The sequence below is a fragment of the Pseudophryne corroboree genome, chromosome 3 (assembly GCF_028390025.1).
Source record: "Pseudophryne corroboree isolate aPseCor3 chromosome 3, aPseCor3.hap2, whole genome shotgun sequence".
NCBI classification, from domain to species: Eukaryota; Metazoa; Chordata; class Amphibia; order Anura; family Myobatrachidae; genus Pseudophryne; species Pseudophryne corroboree.
This window is the reverse complement of record NC_086446.1, coordinates 447,606,848-447,621,832: the sequence shown is the minus strand read 5'-3', so window position 1 is coordinate 447,621,832 and position 14,985 is coordinate 447,606,848. Positions and strand designations below refer to the sequence as shown.

The window sequence follows — 14,985 nt, the reverse complement described above, 5'->3', positions numbered from 1 at the left end:
TGGCAAAACAGAATACATCACATATAGCTCCTGGGCTATATGGATGTATTTTAATCCCCTGCCATTTTACACAAAAAAGCGGGAGATAAGGACGTCGTGAAGGGGCGGAGCCTATCTCCTCAGCACACAAGCGCCATTTTCCCTCACAGCTCCGCTGGAAGGACGGCTCCCTGACTCTCCCCTGCAGTCCTGCTTCAGAATCAGGGTAAAAAAGAGAAGGGGGGGCATTTTTGGCAGCAAATAACGATAATAACAGCAGCTATAAGGGAATAACACTTATATAAGGTTATCCCTGTATATATATATATATAGCGCTGGGTGTGTGCTGGCAGACTCTCCCTCTGTCTCTCCAAAGGGCTAAGTGGGGTCCTGTCCTCTATCAGAGCATTCCCGGTGTGTGTGCTGTGTGTCGGTACGCGTGTGTCGACATGTATGAGGAGGAAAATTATGTGGAGGCGGAGCAGTTGCCTGTGTTGGTGATGTCACCCCCTAGGGAGTCGACACCTGACTGGATGATTGTATTTAAACAATTAAGTGATAATGTCAGCAATTTGCAAAAAATAGTTGACGACATGAGACAGCCGGCAAATCAATTAGTGCCTGTCCAGGCGTCTCAGACACCGTCAGGGGCGCTAAAACGCCCGTTACCTCAGTGGGTCGACACAGACCCTGACACAGATACTGAGTCTAGTGTCGACGGTGACGAGACAAACGTAATGTCCAGTAGGGCCACACGTTACATGATCACGGCAATGAAAGAGGCATTGAACCTTTCTGACACTACAAGTACCACAAAGAAGGGTATTATGTGGGGTGAGAAAAAACTACCAATATTTTTTCCTGAGTCAGAGGAAATAAATGAGGTGTGTGAAAAAGCGTGGGTTTCCCCCGATAAAAAACAGCTAATTTCTAAAAAATTATTAGCATTATATCCTTTCCCGCCAGAGGTTAGGGCGCGTTGGGAAACACCCCCTAGGGTAGATAAGGCGCTCACACGTTTATCAAAACAAGTAGCGTTACTGTCTCCTGATACGGCTACCCTAAAAGAACCAGCTGATAGAAGGCTGGAAAATATCCTAAAAAGTATATACACACATACTGGTGTTATACTGCGACCAGCAATCGCCTCAGCCTGGATGTGCAGTGCTGGAGTCGCATGGTCGGATTCCCTGACCGAGAATATTGATACCCTGGATAGGGACAATATTTTGTTAACTATAGAACATTTAAAGGATGCATTACTATATATGCGTGATGCACAGAGGGATATTTGCACCCTGGCATCAAGAGTAAGTGCTATGTCCATCTCTGCCAGAAGAGCGTTATGGACGCGACAGTGGTCAGGGGATGCGGATTCCAAACGGCACATGGAAGTATTGCCGTATAAAGGGGAGGAGTTATTTGGGGCTGGTCTATCGGACCTGGTGGCCACGGCAACGGCTGGAAAATCCACCTTTTTACCCCAGGTCACTCCACATCAGCAGAAAAAGACACCGTCTTTTCAAACTCAGTCCTTTCGTTCCCATAAGTACAAGCGAGCAAAAGGCCACTCTTTTCTGCCCCGGGGCAGAGGAAGAGGAAAAAGACTGCACCATGCAGCCGCTTCACAGGAGCAGAAGCCCTCCCCTGCTTCTGCCAAGTCTTCAGCATGACGCTGGGGCTTTACAAGCAGACTCAGATATGGTGGGGGCCCGTCTCAAGAATTTCAACGCGCAGTGGGCTCACTCGCAAGTGGATCCCTGGATTCTACAGGTAGTATCGCAGGGGTACAAACTGGAATTCGAGGCGTTTCCCCCTCGTCGTTTCCTGAAGTCTGCTTTACCAAAGTCTCCCTCCGACAGGGAGGCAGTTTTGGAAGCCATTCACAAGCTGTATTCCCAGCAGGTGATAATCAAGGTACCCCTCCTGCAACAAGGAAAGGGGTATTATTCCACGCTGTTTGTGGTACCGAAGCCGGACGGCTCGGTGAGACCAATTTTAAATCTGAAATCCTTGAACACTTACATAAAAAGGTTCAAATTCAAGATGGAGTCACTCAGAGCAGTGATAGCAAACCTGGAAGAAGGGGACTATATGGTGTCTCTGGACATCAAAGATGCTTATCTCCACGTCCCGATATACCCTTCTCACCAAGGGTACCTCAGGTTTGTAGTACAAAACTGTCATTATCAGTTTCAGACGCTGCCGTTTGGATTGTCCACGGCACCTCGGGTCTTTACCAAGGTAATGGCCGAAATGATGATTCTTCTACGAAGAAAAGGCATTTTAATTATCCCTTACTTGGACGATCTCCTGATAAGGGCAAGATCCAGGGAACAGTTAGAAGTCGGAGTAGCACTATCTCAGGTAGTGTTACGTCAGCACGGGTGGATTCTAAATATTCCAAAATCGCAGCTGATTCCAACGACACGTCTACTGTTCCTAGGAATGATTCTGGACACAGTCCAGAAGAAGGTGTTTCTCCCGGAGGAGAAGGCCAGGGAGTTATCCGAGCTAGTCAGGAACCTCCTAAAACCAGGACAGGTCTCAGTGCATCAGTGCACGAGGGTCCTGGGGAAAATGGTGGCTTCTTACGAAGCGATTCCATTCGGAAGATTCCATGCAAGAACATTTCAGTGGGATCTACTGGACAAATGGTCCGGATCGCATCTGCAGATGCATCAGCGGATAACCCTGTCGCCAAGGACAAGGGTGTCTCTCCTGTGGTGGCTGCAGAGTGCTCATCTACTAGAGGGCCGCAGATTTGGCATTCAGGATTGGATCCTGGTAACCACGGATGCCAGCCTGAGAGGCTGGGGAGCAGTCACACAGGGAAGGAATTTCCAGGGCCTGTGGTCAAGCTTGGAAACGTCTCTTCATATAAACATTCTGGAACTAAGGGCCATTTACAATGCCCTAAGTCAAGCAAAACCTCTGCTTCAGGGTCAGGCGGTGTTGATCCAATCGGACAACATCACGTCAGTCGCCCACGTAAACAGACAGGGCGGCACGAGAAGCAGGAGGGCAATGGCAGAAGCTGCAAGGATTCTTCGCTGGGCGGAAAATCATGTGATAGCACTGTCAGCAGTATTCATTCCGGGAGTGGACAACTGGGAAGCAGACTTCCTCAGCAGACACGACCTTCACCCGGGAGAGTGGGGACTTCACCCAGAAGTCTTCCACCTGATTGTAAACCGTTGGGAAAAAACAAAGGTGGACATGATGGCGTCACGTCTAAACAAAAAACTGGACAGATATTGCGCCAGGTCAAGGGACCCTCAGGCAATAGCAGTGGACGCTCTGGTAACGCCGTGGGTGTACCAGTCAGTGTATGTGTTCCCTCCTCTGCCTCTCATACCAAAAGTACTGAGAATCATAAGAAGGAGAGGAGTAAGAACTATACTCGTGGTTCCGGATTGGCCAAGACGGACTTGGTACCCGGAACTTCAAGAGATGCTCACGGACGAACCGTGGCCTCTACCTCTAAGAAAGGACCTGCTACTGCAGGGGCCTTGTCTGTTCCAGGACTTACCGCGGCTGCGTTTGACGGCATGGCGGTTGAACGCCGGATCCTGAGGGAAAAAGGCATTCCAGAAGAAGTCATCCCTACTCTGGTCAAAGCCAGGAAGGACGTAACCGCAAAACATTATCACCGCATTTGGCGTAAATATGTTGCGTGGTGTGAGGCCAAGAAGGCCCCTACAGAGGAATTTCAACTGGGTCGTTTCCTTCATTTCCTGCAAACAGGACTGTCTATGGGCCTAAAATTAGGGTCCATTAAGGTTCAAATTTCGGCCCTGTCGATTTTCTTCCAGAAAGAACTGGCTTCAGTACCTGAAGTTCAGACATTTGTAAAAGGGGTGCTGCACATACAGCCTCCTTTTGTGCCTCCAGTGGCACCTTGGGATCTCAATGTGGTGTTGAGTTTTCTAAAGTCACATTGGTTTGAACCACTTTCCACTGTGGACTTAAAATATCTCACATGGAAGGTGTCGATGCTGTTAGCCTTGGCTTCAGCCAGGCGTGTGTCAGAATTGGCGGCTTTATCCTATAAAAGCCCTTACTTAATTTTTCATTCTGACAGGGCGGAATTGAGGACTCGTCCTCAATTTCTACCTAAGGTGGTTTCTGCATTTCACATGAACCAACCTATTGTGGTACCTGCGGCTACCAGGGACTTAGAGGACTCTAAGTTGCTTGACGTTGTCAGGGCCTTGAAAATATATGTTTCCAGGACGGCTGGAGTCAGAAAATCTGACTCGCTGTTTATCCTGTATGCACCCAACAAGCTGGGTGCTCCTGCTTCTAAGCAGACGATTGCTCGTTGGATTTGTAGTACAATTCAGCTTGCACATTCTGTGGCAGGATTGCCACAGCCAAAATCAGTAAAAGCCCATTCCACAAGGAAAGTGGGCTCATCTTGGGCGGCTGCCCGAGGGGTCTCGGCTTTACAACTTTGCCGAGCAGCTACTTGGTCAGGGGCAAACACGTTTGCTAAATTCTACAAATTTGATACCCTGGCTGAGGAGGACCTGGAGTTCTCTCATTCGGTGCTGCAGAGTCATCCGCACTCTCCCGCCCGTTTGGGAGCTTTGGTATAATCCCCATGGTCCTTACGGAGTCCCAGCATCCACTAGGACGTCAGAGAAAATAAGATTTTACTTACCGATAAATCTATTTCTCGTAGTCCGTAGTGGATGCTGGGCGCCCATCCCTAGTGCGGATTGTCTGCAATACTTGTATATAGTTATTGTTACAAAGATTCGGGTTATTATTGTTGTGAGCCATCTTTTCAGAGGCTCCTTTGCGTTTATCATACTGTTAACTGGGTTCAGATCACAAGTTGTACGGTGTGATTGGTGTGGCTGGTATGAGTCTTACCCGGGATTCAATATCCTTCCTTATTATGTACGCTCGTCCGGGCACAGTATCCTAACTGAGGCTTGGAGGAGGGTCATAGGGGGAGGAGCCAGTGCACACCACCTGATCCTTAAGCTTTTATTTTGTGCCCTGTCTCCTGCGGAGCCGCTATTCCCCCATGGTCCTTACGGAGTCCCAGCATCCACTACGGACTACGAGAAATAGATTTATCGGTAAGTAAAATCTTATTTTTACATCTAAACACTTTTAGATACAGTTTGCTCTTTACACTTTTCCAATTTTTCTCCTTCATCCACTAGGGGACACTGGCGTTCCATCTTTCAGTGGGGTATAGTAGTGTAGTTACCGGGAGCTGGGCACTTTAAGAATTTAGAAGTGTGACTGCTTCTCCCCCTCTATACTGCTCCTCTAGTCATTATATTATTCTGATTTTTGAAGGCTGTAGTATTATTAATTGGTAACTGTTAACCACTTAGGGGGGAATTCAATTTTAGCAGCAGTAATTTACCACTGGCTAATTGATCCCCCGGGGCTATACAGTTAGCTTCAAAGTCAGGCCGACTGGCTGAACGTATACCAGGGATTTTTTTATGAGACCTGAGCGGGCTGGAAACCCCTCTCCCCCATTAAACAGTATGTTTTCGCAAACCACAGAAATTTTAAACTATAGGTCCAGGAACGAATTCCAGATTCTGTGTGATAACATCCGAAAACAGATAATTTAACAAGCGCAAAACACAAGCTGTAATTGAATAGGCCGAAACTAAAATTCACTTGAGGCTACCTCCGTTAAATTAGTGGGGGTAATTGAATTCCACCCATAGTTTCTTTATATTTTGGACTAATAAAAATTAATCTTACATTTTATTTACTGGTTTCACTCAGTGATAGGTCGATCAAGGTTTGTGACCTTGAAAAACTAAAAAAGGAATCGGCTAGATACAGATGGAGCCTCCCTCATCGTTGCTGTTTCTCAGCCTAAACTGAGAATTCGTCACGCCTAAGCGATAGCTCAGGTTGTTCAGTTGTTGTACGGACAAGCGTGTTGAGGCATGATTACATACGCAGCATGCAATACACATCTTCACCACTGGGTGGCTAATGCTCAAATAATCCAGCACTGTAGAGTGAATAGCTGCTGATTGATCTACAAGCTTAGCGTCTCTGTACAGTATATTCTATTTGAGTACTAAGTAGCACGAACAGCTTGTAACGTACTCTGTTCTAAAGGCTACAGCAGCAAGTGTTATCTTTATAAGTATAATGGGGAGAGATAAAAGCTCCTCCCTAAATTCCTGGATGCCAAAACACAGTGCTTAGCGTCTCTGTACAGTATTTTCTATTTGAGTACTAAGTAGCACGAACAGCTTGTAATGTACTCTGCTCTAAAGGCTACAGCGGCAAGTATCTTTATAAGTGTAATGGGGAGAGATAAAAGCTCCTCCCTAAGTTCCAGGATGCCATCACACCATGCTTAGCATCTCTGTACAGTATTTTTTTTCTAGACAGAAATCCTGCACCCCGTGCAAGCTGGGCGAACAATTGGAGGGGACCTTACACACTGTTGCTTGCTGTTTCCCTTTGCGGTGTCACATAAACTAGTGGCCAGTCTGCCCCGAAAGCCAACAGTCTCCTCTTTTGTATGGTACCAGTCTCGAGTCTCTGGGACACCCAGAACCGGAGATATCTGTGCGCAAAGTGGACCCATTTTCCCATAGACTATAATAGGCTTTTTAATGCAGACCCACCATGGGTTCCGATGCCTGAAGTTAGCCTTGTGGGGGTCATAGAAACTTGCGGTCTGTATCCTCTGGTAGCTAATCATCTTCCCTTCCATACGAACCCAGTTCTGATCCGATTGGACCCCCAGAACCAGAGATATTAAGCTTTAAGCCCATTTTTATTTAATGTAATAGCTCACATAAACCTAATCTCAATGGACCATTGCTTTAACACGTTCCTTTGCGTCTGTATACACTATTTTTATTTATTGGTATGTCTACGGGACCTCATTTGCGCAGTGTATTTTAAATCGCGTAAAGATACAGCATTGCCCACACAGTGTACAGTAAAGTAGTTCTTGCGCTATAGTGTACTGTATTTCAATGGAGACCACACGCATGCGTAATGGTGATTTTAAAAAGCGACATCTGGTGGGTGATCGCTGGTATTACATTCACCGGTAACGCCAACCACATGATAAGCTCTGTGAGCCTCCATATGATTAGACACGCTGCCTTGCGCCCAGGCACGCCTCGACTCCGTGATCGGGACTAACACCATAGACAGCAAAGATAAGCATGACTCCATCTGTAGGTGTCCAATCGTTTGCACATGCCGTGTTCACGGTTTAAGTTTTCATTTATTTATCTGTCTTTTGAGTTCATCAGAAATTTAGTAAATATACATTTAAATATGCCATGTTTAAGTCTGTACCCTGCGGAGCTGGGGCCATGTATAGAGTTATTTATATATCCATCTATACATAACTGTAACATCGACATATCAGTCGCTGCCACCAATTAATGAAGTGCTTCTACACTTTATTTTGTCTGATGTTTGTTAAGAAGTATGTTAGAAGTAGAAAATGCTATTATAAATGCCTTTGTGGTTGTACTCTACTGCTCTAGAGACCATGTTAGAATCCTGTCCATAACCATTATTAGGTGTGATATATATTTTGCCCAATGACAGAAGATTTTGTTGGCATATGCTGTAAATAAAAATCTAGAAGCTAGATGTGGCTCTGCTCAATCGTCACCTTGGGCTACAGCTTGCCACATCTCATTAATCCTGCCTTCTGCTATACTCTTTTAGACATCACAGTCGTTTGTGGTTTATCATAGGGACTAGTTGAAAGCCTGTGAAAATGACAGATACCGAGCCAGATTATAGGGAGGGAAGGTCGCCACTCACACAGGAACTACAGAGTTTCTGGAAGTTATGCTGCTGGGAGATGGGGCTCTGTCATGCTGAGGGTGTAGCGTTAGGCTTTTGTATATGTATGTATGTGTGTGTGTGTGTGTGTGTGTGTGTGTGTATATATATATATATATATATATATATCTATATCGATCTGTAATGGGCAGGCTATAATGATGTTGCACTATATACACCAGTACTGGCAGGGCCGGACCGGCCATCTGTCACATGCCAGAAGGGCCGAGGGTCCGGTCCCACAGAGAGCCGGGAAGGCAGCTCTCCAAGCGTCGCCATAGAAATGGGGGCGTGCCACGAGTCCATGCCCCCTTGACTCGCGGCACGCCCCCGTACATCGTGACGGCGCCCCCTCCGGCGTGCACAAGCACCTTCACAAATGCCTGGGCCAGAACGGAGGCCCAGTCCGTCGTTGAGTACTGGTACGTGTAAGCTCACCAGTCTCCGCACAGCTCTTGCCCAGTCTGGGGGTAGAGGACACCAGTAGTCATCAGCAGCTGGCCGGAGGGGGCTGGGAATGGCCTGTGGGAGGGGCAAGCACAAGACCCCGCCCCTCCTCCGGCGTGCAGTATATATAAGGCAGTTGAGACTGTTATCTGTCTCCTCACCCGCATCATCTGTAGCCCCAGCGCTCCTCATCACGGTTACTGCACTGCTTACCCCACACAGGGTTTCACCCCATCTTACTGGACTGATTCACCTTCTCCTCCGCCGGTAAGTAGCCACACGTGTCGGCAGTGCCTCCACTCTTGAGTGCTGTGGGACAGTCTTTTGGTTCCTACATCCGTTTCCTGGTTACTCCTGCTACTAGTTGCCGAGTCCTGAGATGGCAAGTAACATGGGTTTGCCACATAGTATATGGAGGAGGGGGTGCAAAGTATGCGGTATATGGCAAAAGCAGTATATGGCGGAGGGATATGCCCTGTATATAGGGGGCACTATAAGGAGGGTGCAGCAGAGGTTAAAGTGAGCCGGAACGGGGCGCAACTGTGTTTCGTCAGTTCCAATTGGAGACTGAACGCAGTTCCGCCTCCTCCAGCTCACCTAACCCAGAATGTGAGCCTGGAGCAACATGGGGATGCCAGGAGCCCGCTGAGGTTCTGTTACCAGTGGGCGACGGCACCATTCCCCTCAGCGGCAGCGCTCCGGCTTCCGGCTGTGTGCGGCGCTATAGGAGTGACGTCATGACGTCTCTTCCATAGATCCGAGGAGCGTGAGCCAGGCGGAGGGCAGCGGTCCGGAAACAGGAGCAGGGCTGGTGAGTTTTGTAGGTTTTTTTTTTTTGTGTGTGTGTGAAGCGCACTACTAGGGGGCATCTTCTACTGGGGGCAACTTCTACTGGGAGCATCTATACTGGGGAATAACTACTGGGGGCATAACTACAGGGGCCTACTGTACTGGGGGCATCTCTACTGGGGCATAACTACTGCGGGCAGCTTCTACTGGGGGCATCTATACTGGGGCATAACTACAGGGTGCAACTGTACTTGGGGCAGCTTCTACTACGGGGCATAACTACTGGGGGCATCTGTACTGAGGGCAGCTCTACAAGGGGCATCTGTACTGGGGGCATCTCTACAGGGGGCAATACTACACGGGGCATATCTACTGGGGGCACTACTAATGAGGGCATTGAATAGGGGCCACTTAATAAGGGGCATCTCTCTTGGGGACATAAGGGGCACTACTACTGGGGGCACTGTATAAGGGACACCAATACTATGGGCATTGTATAAGGGGCACTCCCACTGAGGGCATTGTATAAGGGATGCTACTGCTGTGGTCATGTTGGGTGACCATGCCCCTTTCTGTTTTGAGACCACACCTTTTTTTTACGGTGCGCACAATGCCTTTTAGGGCTGGGGTGGGTGATGGTGTGTGTGTGTGTGTGGGGGGGGGGGGGGGGGGGGAGTTCCACCTCCTCTCCAGGACCACTTTAAGCACTGGGGTGCAGTGTGTATATATGTGCAGTATATGTGGGGGTACAGTGTATATAGGGTGTGTGTGTGTCCTTGTCCCTCCAGTGGCTGCCGGCGGCACCATAGAGATGAGGAGCAGCGTTAGATTAATATAACCGTAAGTGGAAATCAAACAAGAGGATAGAAAATCCAGTCAGTTCTGAATATGAAAGGCTCTTCATAAACAGCAACTGCCACAGCAAAAACCTACCCCTACCCCCACACTCTCACACACACTCTCTCTCTCTCTCTCTCTCTCTCTCTCTCTCTCTCTCTCTCCCTCACTCTGTCTCTCCATATTCAGCAAGTGTGAAACAGTCAGATCAGTTTTTACATAATTAGCAGCAGGCTATAACATCGCTCTGCATGATCACTTTCATTTTCATTTGGTCTGTGTGCGTCCTCCAGTGGCCACCGGTGCACATAACAGAGGTGAGGAGCAGTTAGCCTTTTATTATATTAGATTATAATAAACATTATTTTGTAAAAAAATAATAATACAGTGGTTTATTATAGGGATTGTACTCCCTATAATAAAATACAAGGATATGGTTTCCCATTTTACTACAGGTTGAGTATCCCTTATCCAAAATGCTTGGGACCAGAAGTATTTTGGATATCAGATTTTTCCGTATTTTGGAATAATTGCATACCATAATGAGATATCATGGTGATGGGACCCAAGTCTAAGCACAGAATGCATTTATGTCTCATATACACCTTATACACACAGCCTGAAGGTCATTTTAGCCAACATTTTTAATAACTTTGTGCATTAAACAAAGTGTGTGAACATTCACACAATTCATTTATGTTTCATATACACCTTATACACACAGCCTGAAGGTCATTTAATACAATATATTTAATAACTCTGCATTAAACAAAGTTTGTGTACATTGAACCATCAGAAAACAAAGGTTTCACTATCTCACTCTCACTCAAAAAAGTCTGTATTTCGGAATATTCCGTATTTCGGAATATGTGGATATGGGATACTCAACCTGTATTAGAGATTGCACAGTAAAATAGCTGGTTGTATAAATAGATAAGTGAAAAATCTAAAAAAATTGTTGTCAACTAATTTCCCAATATAGGGGTATATTCAATTGAAGTCGAAAACTGCCGTCTGTCGAAAAGACAGCAGTTTTCGACTTTTTAAGGTCGAATCCTGATTCAACCTATTCAATATATACCTAAATTTTTGGACAAGTCGATGAATTCGTGGGCAGAGGGGGGAGAGCAGCGGCATCCGACTTCAATTGAATATACCCCATAATACTTAAAAATAAATGTATTTGCCTAAATTACAAAAAAACTGGTGCTACCTAGTTAATGCAGTGAGATGTTTCTGCTTGGGAACAGTTAGCAGGCTTACATACCAAGGAGCCGCGGTGGCAATGCAAAGTGGTACAGACAGTGAAAAAAATCTAGAACAGTAGTTAATAAAAAAAAAAAAAATATTGTATATGTTTGCATCTTTCTTTACTGGTCTTATAGGTTTGTCTAACGTATTCTGTAGTCTACATTGTTTGACCTTATTTACTCCTGTATTTAGTGAGACTGAGTTTAACATGTTTTCTCTAACGTCCTAAGTGGATGCTGGGGACTCCGTAAGGACCATGGGGAATAGCGGCTCCGCAGGAGACTGGGCACATCTAAAGAAAGCTTTAGGACTATCTGGTGTGCACTGGCTCCTCCCCCTATGACCCTCCTCCAAGCCTCAGTTAGATCTCTGTGCCCGAACGAGAAGGGTGCACACTAGGGGCTCTCCTGAGCTTCTTAGTGAAAGTTTTAGTTTAGGTTTTTTATTTTCAGTGAGACCTGCTGGCAACAGGCTCACTGCATCGAGGGACTAAGGGGAGAAGAAGCGAACTCACCTGCGTGCAGAGTGGATTGGGCTTCTTAGGCTACTGGACATTAGCTCCAGAGGGACGATCACAGGCCCAGCCATGGATGGGTCCCAGAGCCGCGCCGCCGGCCCCCTTACAGAGCCAGAAGACAGAAGAGGTCCGGAAAATCGGCGGCAGAAGACATCCTGTCTTCACCAAGGTAGCGCACAGCACTGCAGCTGTGCGCCATTGCTCCTCAGCACACTTCACACTTCGGTCACTGAGGGTGCAGGGCGCTAGGGGGGGGCGCCCTGAGCAGCAATAAAAACACCTTGGCTGGCGAAAATACATCACATATAGCCCCCAGGGCTATATGGATGAATTTTAACCCCTGCCAGAATCCATAAAAAAGCAGGAGAAAAGTCCGCGAAAAAGGGGCGGAGCCTATCTCCTCAGCACACTGGCGCCATTTTCCCTCACAGCTCAGTTGGAGGGAAGCTCCCCTGGCTCTCCCCTGCAGTCACTACACTACAGAAAGGGTTAAAAAAGAGAGGGGGGCACTAATTAGGCGCAGTATTAACAATACAGCAGCTATAAGGGGAAAAAACACTTATATAAGGTTATCCCTGTATATATATAGCGCTTTGGTGTGTGCTGGCAAACTCTCCCTCTGTCTCCCCAAAGGGCTAGTGGGGTCCTGTCCTCTATCAGAGCATTCCCTGTGTGTGTGCTGTATGTCGGTACGTTTGTGTCGACATGTATGAGGAGAAAAATGATGTGGAGACGGAGCAGATTGCCTGTAATAGTGATGTCACCCCCTAGGGGGTCGACACCTGAGTGGATGAACTGTTGGAAGGAATTACGTGACAGTGTCAGCTCTGTATAAAAGACAGTGGTTGACATGAGACAGCCGGCTACTCAGCTTGTGCCTGTCCAGACGTCTCATAGGCCGTCAGGGGCTCTAAAGCGCCCGTTACCTCAGATGGCAGATATAGACGCCGACACGGATACTGACTCCAGTGTCGACGGTGAAGAGACAAATGTGACTTCCAGTAGGGCCACACGTTACATGATTGAGGCAATGAAAAATGTTTTACACATTTCTGATAATACGAGTACCACCAAAAAGGGGTATTATGTTCGGTAAGGAAAAACTACCTGTAGTTTTCCTGAATCTGAGAAATTAAATGAGGTGTGTGATGATGCGTGGTTTTCCCCCGATAACAACTGATAATTTCTAAAATGTTATTGGCATTATATCCTTTCCCGCCAGAGGTTAGGGTGCGTTGGGAAACACCCCCTAGGGTGGATAAAGCGCTCACACGCTTGTAAGGGCTCTACCCTCTCCTGAGATGGCCGCCCTTAAGGATCCTGCTGATAGAAAGCAGGAGGGTATCCTAAAATGTATTTACACACATACTGGTGTTATACTGCGACCAGCAATCGCCTCAGCCTGGATGTGTAGTGCTGGGTTGGCGTGGTCGGATTCCCTGACTGAAAATATTGATACCCTAGATAGGGACAGTATATTTTTGCCTATAGAGCATTTAAAAGATGCATTTCTATATATGCGTGATGCACAGCGGAATATTTGCCGACTGGCATCAAGTCTAAGTGCGTTGTCCATTTCTACCAGTAGAGGGTTATGGACACGTCAGTGGTCAGGTGATGCGTATTCCAAACGGCATTTGGAAGTATTGCCTTAATAAGGGGAGGAGTTATTTGGGGTCGGTCTTTCAGACCTGGTGGCCACGGCAACAGCTGGGAAATCCACGTTTGTACCCCAGGTCGCCTCTCAACTTGAGAAGACGCCGTATTATCAGGGGCAGTCTTTTCGTGGACAAGCGGGCAAAATGTTCCTCATTTCTGCCCCGTGACAGAGGGAGAGGAAAAAGGCTGCAGAAATCAGCCAGTTCCCAGGAACAGAAACCCTCTCCCGCCTCTGCCAAGCCCTCAGTATGACGCTGGGGCTTTACAAGCAGAATCAGGCACGGTGGGGGGCCCGTCTCAGAATTCGAGACGTCTCCCCCTCGCCGTTTTCCTAAAGTCGGCTTTACCGATGTCTCCTTCTGACAGGGAGACAGTTTTGGAAGCCATTCACAAGCTGTATTCCCAGCAGGTGATAATCAAGGTACCCCTCCTGCAACAGGGAACAGGGTATTATTCCACACTGTTGTGGTACCGAAGCCGGACGGCTCGGTGAGACCGATTCTAAATCTAAAATCTTTGAACACTTACATACAGAGGTTCAAATTCAAGATTGAGTCACTCAGAGCAGTGATTGCGAACCTGGAAGAAGGGGACTACATGATGTCTCGGGACATCAAGGATGCTTACCTTCATGTCAAAATTTACCCTTCTCACCAAGGGTACCTCAGGTTTATGGTACAGAACTGTCACTATCAGTTCAGACGCTGCCGTATGGATGGTCCACGGCATCCCGGGTCTTTACCAAGGTAATGGCCGAAATGATGATATTCCTTCGAAGGAAGGGAATTTTAGTTATCCCTTACTTGGACGATTCCCTGATAAGGGTAAGATCCAGGGAACAGTTGGAGGTCGGTGTAGCACTATCTCAGGTAGTGTTGCGGCAGCACGATTGGATTCTCAATATTCCAAAATCGCAGCTGGTTCCGACGACTTGTCTTCGGTTCCTAGGGATGATCCTGGACACAGTCCAGAAAAAGGTGTTTCTCCCGGAGGGGAAAGACAGGGAGTTATCCGAGCTAGTCAGGAACCTCCTAAAACCGAGCCAAGTCTCAGTGCATCAATGCACAAGGGTTCTGGGTAAAATGGTGGCTTCCTACGAAGCAATCCCATTCGGCAGATTCCACGCAAGAACTTTCCAGTGGGACCTGCTGGACAAATGGTCCGGGTCGCATCTTCAGATGCATCAGCGGATAACCCTGTCACCAAGGACAAGGGTGTCCCTCCTGTGGTGGTTGCAGAGTGCTCCTCTTCTAGAGGGCCGCAGATTCGGCATTCAGGACTGGGTCCTGGTGACCACGGATGCCAGCCTGCGAGGCTGGGGAGCAGTCACACAGGGAAGAAATATCCAGGGCTTATGGTCAAGCCTGGAGACATCACTTCACATAAATATCCTGAAGCTAAGGGCCATTTACAATGCTCTAAGCTTAGCAAGACCTCTGCTTCAAGGTCAGCCGGTGTTGATCCAGTCGGACAACATCACGGCAGTCACCCACGTAAACAGACAGGGTGGCACAAGAAGCAGGAGGGCAATGGCAGAAGCTGCAAGGATTCTTCGCTGGGCGAAAAATCATGTGATAGCACTGTCAGCAGTATTCATTCCGGGAGTGGACAACTGGGAAGCAGACTTCCTCAGCACGACCTCCACCCGGGAGAGTGGGGACTTCACCCAGAAGTCTTCCACATGATTA

The 14,985-nt window shown here is 47.5% G+C and overlaps 1 protein-coding gene across 5 annotated transcripts in view; it reads left to right on the top strand.

Annotated features, from left to right (window-relative positions):
• ELMO2 (engulfment and cell motility 2) overlaps nucleotides 1-14,985 on the top strand; it is a 158,861-nt gene that overhangs the window by 79,608 nt on the left and 64,268 nt on the right. The gene's annotated exons all lie outside the window — the stretch shown is intronic.